The sequence below is a fragment of the Nanorana parkeri genome, unplaced genomic scaffold (genome assembly GCF_000935625.1).
Source record: "Nanorana parkeri isolate BGI_ZX_2015 unplaced genomic scaffold, ASM93562v1 scaffold3314, whole genome shotgun sequence".
Lineage (NCBI taxonomy): Eukaryota > Metazoa > Chordata > Amphibia > Anura > Dicroglossidae > Nanorana > Nanorana parkeri.
Window position 1 is genome coordinate 11,412 of NW_017309582.1, and position 6,561 is coordinate 17,972.

Sequence of the window (6,561 nt, forward strand, 5' to 3'; positions counted from 1 at the left end):
TTTATTTCAGCCTCTGGCGGATTGGGGATACCCCATCTAGCAAAATACTACCAGGCAGTGCAATTAGCTTCTCTCACTAAATACCAGGCAACCTCTGAATCCCCGATTTGGGTCTCCTTAGAAGCACTAGATTGCGGCCCCATCTCTCTTGCTAACTTACTGTGGCTCCCACCTAAGGATAGACTACCGCTTCATAACCCAGTTACATCTCACTCCCTTGCAGTCTGGGATGCGGTAAAATACTCCACTGGCCTTATCTCTCCTCACCTAGCTCTACTCTCTTTCCTTGGCAATCCTGCCTTCCTCCCTGGCTTAGAGTCTCCGGCCCTCTATCATATCAGATCAAACCGCTTTCATGAACTTGTTGACGTCTCAGGCATGCGTTCTTTTCAATCTCTGCAAACAGAATATAATCTTCTCTCCTCTGAATTTTTCCGTTACCTACAGGTTAGTCACTATGTCACCTTGCTGGTTCGCATCTATCCAAATCGGTCCTCTCTTTCTCCCTTTGAACTGATTTGTGCCAAATCCCCACATGCTAGGTGGGTGATCTTTACTGGTTATCCCATCTCCTCCCATGCATACCTTTATGGCCAAATGGGCTTAGGACTTGGAAATTATCTTTACACCTGATCATTGGTCCCAAATTTGGGAAACAACCAGATCTTCTTTCCAATGTTCCCATATGGTTGAAACTAACTATAGGGTTTTATTCCACTTGTACAATGTCCCCTCTAGATTACCTGGCATGTTTCTGGGTACCTCACCAAACTGTTTCAGGGGTTGCCACTGAAACAGTTCGGTCCTTCATATATGGTGGTCTTGTCTGAAAACACAATTGCTTTTGCTTAAAGTATGCTCTGCTTTGCTCCCTCATGCTCGCATCCCTCATTTTGCCCTAGCATGGCTCTGCTCAATTTACAACCATAGGGTGTTTCCAAATGCTAATTTAAACTTATCACCCAAGTCTTAAAGGCAGCTAAGCAGCCTATCGCTAAGGCCTGGTTTTCCCCCTCCTTACATGATACATAGTTACATATAGTTACATAGTATTTGAGGTTGAATAAAGACATTAGTCCATCAAGTCCAACCTATTAGGATCTCATTCTAGGAGTACCTGTACCCCTGTATATTACATGTACCCCTGTATATTACCTGTACCCCTGTATATTACCTGTACCCCTGTATATTACCTGTACCCCTGTATATTACCCGTACCCCTGTATATTACGGTCCCTTAAGAAATCGTCCAAAAGTTTCTTGAACAATTCCACATTCTTTGCTGAAATCACTGTCTGTGGCAGTGAGTTCCAGACCCTAACTGATCTTACTGTGAAGACCTAATGAAAAACTGTCTGCTAAACTCTTTGATACCATGCCTAAATTCGGAAAGATCTGGGATCCTTGGATGCGATGTTTCCTCCCCTACGATTTTAACAATAGTCTCATTGATTTATAACCCCCCCCGGCCTTTTTTTTTCACTTGTTGCATGGATGCACCAAACTCCGAAGTCAATGGACCTGATAGACCTCTTTCTTAAGGCAGGGGAAAGAGGTGCTGACACTTCCTCACACTGATTCCACTGGCGGCATCAACACCGGCCATGTACCTGCATTTACTGAAGGGAAGAGGTATGTGGGCGGGATGCATTTTCTGTTCATGTTCAATCTTGCATGGGGTCTCTCTCCTGCCTAGAAGCTTATTTATCATATATAAGCTTTCTATTCAATGAACTGGATGCCGGCAGTACTGAAAGCCGATTCATATCTATAGATCACAATATTTATTACAAAAAGTACAACAAAATCTACAAGAGATTCTTACTTTGAAAGCCAAAATTGACCTTTATGAAAGACAGACCCGGAGAGACTTAGCGGAGGGGCTACATGACTGGGGGGGATGAATAGTCCCGGGAGAAAGGGTTAAAAATAAAATGGGAATAGCTGCTCTTACCTGATTGGACGTGGGAGTCAGGTGTCCGGGAGGAGCCGCATGGGAAGGAACTGTGAGGGCTGAGGGACGTCCTCTTTCTGGAAATCGACGAAGGAAGCAGGTTGTCCCTCCCGCCCTCCCTGAATCTTGGGGTTATGGGGGTTCTTTTGTCACGGCAGCTTGGCAGGTTAGGGGGTCTTTGGGGGTTTGCAAAATCGGAGTTGATTCCAAAAATGGGGGGCCCTCAGCTGGTATGGTAAGGAGCTGGTTGTGATGCGGCTGGGGACATGGGTGGAGTGGTAGGAGAGGCCTTTTTGGGCTGTTGGGCACCCAAAGACCCCTTCTCAGAGCAACAATCGTTTACAGTATTGTTTGTGTATATTATTTGGTTTATTACTTTTGGTTATTGTTAAAGTTGTTTGGTTTAATAAAAAGGCCGCTGTGGCCGTTAAAATCCATGCCGCGCAGCCCGTGTGTTTATTGGGGTTTTTGAACAAAGGGACGAAAATAGACGAATCCATCAGTCATGACGTCTGTAAGATTCTTGTCTTCAGAATTTCCGAAGAACTTGAATGGTTGGCAGCTGTGACATCTGAGTATATGATGGAGGCACTCAATAGAACAATTCCCCTGCTTAGCACATGCCGCCATTGTATACTTACTCTGTTATCACAGCTGGCAATGATTCAAGTTCTCCGGAAACTCTGAAGAGAAGAATCTTGCATTATGTTGACTTGCCTTTTGTTTGCATTGGGGATTTCCTTATGACACAGGTAAAAGAAATATTCCGGATGCAACTTTCCATAGACAAGTCTGTGTTGGACTACCCTGAGGTATACAAGCAATATACAATTGTTTATTCATTGATGTTATTATATTTGGTACAATATTTGTTTGCATATCATTTTTGGAACATTATTATTTTTGCATGTGAAAAGAACACATGATGGTCTATTTATCAATTATACAAAGGGCCCACTGCACTGAGGTTTTACGTAATAGGAGCTGTTTTCGATTCGTCATAGGTATTGAATAGAGGGGAATATATGATATATACCCTATATTCAACCTAAGGGTCGAATAAATATGAATGGGGGTAAATATCACCTAATAAAAAGGGATATATTGATCAGCTTAACCCCTCTTTTCAATAAACTCTTAAGTGCTTGAACATTATAATTTAATTGGTTTTAATTGTTTGAATATATATATATATATACATGTCATGGAAGCAAACCCATGCATCTACAATAATCAGAAATTACTATAATACGCACACTCCTTTATATATAGAAACTAAGACTGTTATTTTATCTGTCGCTTTATGGTGTATGCAGACACCATGTATTTCATGACGTTTTAGCATATAGTATATGTAGCAATTTATGCACTATAAGATGTATATTTCTTCGTCACATATATATACATTTTAATATGATATTTGTTTTAACTATTAAGATACGGCACCAACCCTAATAAGAATTACGATGTGAACTACTGGGTAATATAGATGAACATATGCCCAGGTAAAACAACTAAACCAAACTAATTAATTAATTGAACTAATGCTCAATTAATTAGACGATATAAGTTCCGGTGTCAGATGGGAAGCAATACCCTTTTGAAAAAGTCTAACATTGACGAAACGCATCAAGGGGACCCGATGTTTCCTCGCTGATACACTGGATAAACCTTCAAAGGCTGGGCGCCGTTTATACCATATGATAATTTTATTCAACTTATCTCGTAAGTGTAATCATTTTTTATCGGGAATAAAGGACTTTCGTGACTACACTTAGATCTGCTTTCTCCCTTGTGTCTTTTTTCCCCTTCTTCCTCCCTCGGTTGGACTGCACTTGGAGGGCGTTCGACATCGGCACCGAGACCGTGTGCTGACCGATTGGAGGAGAGAGTAGAAAACAAAGATTTCGGGGACTTACGGACTGAAGACCAATAGACAATTTGATTTTTTCAGACTTTTTCTCTGAGTGAAAGAGTTAACGCTTTTTCGATTGAAAGATTTTTTGGTGTAACTCTAATCCACGCTTTAGAGACACTGAAAACTGATGATTGAGGCCAGCATATAACAATCTTTATTAGAAGGACTGAAGATGTTCTAGGATTGGCCCAATCTGTTTGCCTCTCTTTTGTTCGTTCTGATTTTGTGTTTTTCGTTTTGGGGCTATGATAAATGCTTTATTCATGTAAGCTACCATTATTAATCGGTCATTCTGAATCGAATAGTTGTTTAACTGGAGTTAATTAATCGAGTGATGAGATCAATCTATTGAATCTGAATGCATATGCAACTCATATATATATCTTGAGGCTGAGAGCCTAATCACAGAACATCGCTCACTATTCACGTATTTGTCACATCACAAACATATTTAACTAACAAAACACAGGCGAAGTTCATATTTTTATCATTTATTTTTATAATTTTGCACAATTTACTAATCTATTCGTTCAATTTTATTTTTCACATACTACAATTAAATATTTTCATTAAGATTGAAACACAGAGAGGTGATACAGTAAAAATAATATTGCTCACTACCAAGCGCAACATAATTGCACACATTAATCACATCTATACACTGTTGCAGCTGGTGATTTCACATTTTTCCTAGCGCAACTAAATTGGTTATAAATGTCAATTGCTTTAGGTAAGACTTTCTTAAAGTTGTAAATCTCTAAAGTAGACTAAAAGTCTGGCAGGTTGTTGTCAAATTTTTATATTCATGGCTTTCTCCGAAAGCTTAGGTCAGAGGTTATCTTTCTACTCAATCTTTAGAAAATAGTAACATTAAATGAAATGCTCACAACTTTTATATCAAATAGTGCCCCCTGGTGGTGATTGTGAGGGAAAGGTCTCGGGTAAAATGATATATCTGACGTCATGGTTCACGTCAATAATCACGTGGAAGACCAAACCAAGCATAATTCTAGGGGGGATAAAAGCGAATAGTAGAGGCCAAGAGCCGGAAGCCAAATTCCAACAAAGACAAGGCAGTAAGCAAATACATTCTAAGGGTATAGGTCGGAAGCTGAGGACTGCTGTCCAAGTAAACTGAACTAAAGAGAACCTGACCATCCCTTGTTTCTGAAGTGTAACCGCTGACTTTTCAGGCAACTAATCATAAATTGCTGGTAAAGTATAAATTTCTATCTGTGTATTAGGCAATTCATTAGCCACATATATATTCGGGTAAACCATTGAGTTCTTGTAGGATCGAGATTGATTGAGATAATTTTAACTGAAGTACAAATTGTCTTTCAATCTTGGGAAATATATACATTTGTATAATCTCCAGGAAACTGATTTCAGTTTCTAGTCAATGGTCTAGTCTGATATACATTGAATTAAACTGGTGGAAATTTTACTTTGAATATAGTCTTGGCTTATAGCCAATCCTGTGCATGATGGGACAAATCCTGCCCATGAGCTGTTAAAAGTTTGAGTTTGTGAACATCTGTTGCTGGGAGAAGTCACATGTCAATTCTGAACTTTGTTTTCTTATTTTGTGATCCACTGATACCCATTGCACTAAAAAGTTGATTTTGGTTACGTTTATATATTTTGAATATCCTGGTTACATTTTATGCATTACCTGTGTTATCAAATTGATATTATCTGATCCATATTCTTTGTGTCACCAATTTAAATATACATGTTTTGTATACTTTTGTATTCCTCTTGTCGTCAAGTCAGCGCAAAATGAAAGAACTCGTGTAAATTTTGATGGAAATAAGTTGGGAATCTCCTTAAATATAGATCCTTGTTTGTTTCCATAAACAGAAAACTGTATATCAGCAGTATAAACATTCTGACAAACAGCCCGCTTACCTTCAGTAGATGCACCCCAATGAGTTAGAGGTTGAAGCTTCCCCTTGGAACATGTGAGGCCTAAGACTAGACTCACCCAGGGCCAGACCTCCCAGATGTTGTCAAACTTTTGTTTTTAAGTGACTGATGCTCAGACCAATTTTCCATTTTGACTGCAGTCCAGACTAATTGGAATGCTTTCCCTTCATTTTCTGCCTCGAACCCCTCCAGTATGGACACAAAGTGCAACAATGAAGCAGCAAAATGTCACCAGCACATCGGTCAAGGGAAAATCCTATGGTGACATTTCAGGACCCCCTTCAGACTCAGGATGAAGGGGACCCTGCCCAGCCCGGAAATGTCAGTGTGACACAAGTGTCCAAAGGACATTCACTTGACCTCAGGTGTGCTGGTGACATTTGTTTCATCGATCCAGCAGTGCCATCCAGTCATTTTAGGCACCCGTCCTAAGGAGTGTCCAGTATGGAGTGAGGAGGGATACCCATTGACAAAGTGCAACAAGACACTCTAAAATGAGCAGGGGTTAGAACCTCTGCCTAGGACAGGGGTCAGCAACCTTAAAACAGAGCCATTTGGACCAGTTTCCCACAGAAAAATCAGGAGCCACAAAACTTGACATCTATAATTATTATAGGTATGTGTGGGCTTTGTAACTCACTGAAATCAGGGCTTACCCGAGACCCCACCTGAGTGACCCTGCAGAGCACACCATAGACCCTGCACTGCCCCATATTACACCAGGGGGGGGGGGGGGGGGGACACGGGAGAGGGGATCCCG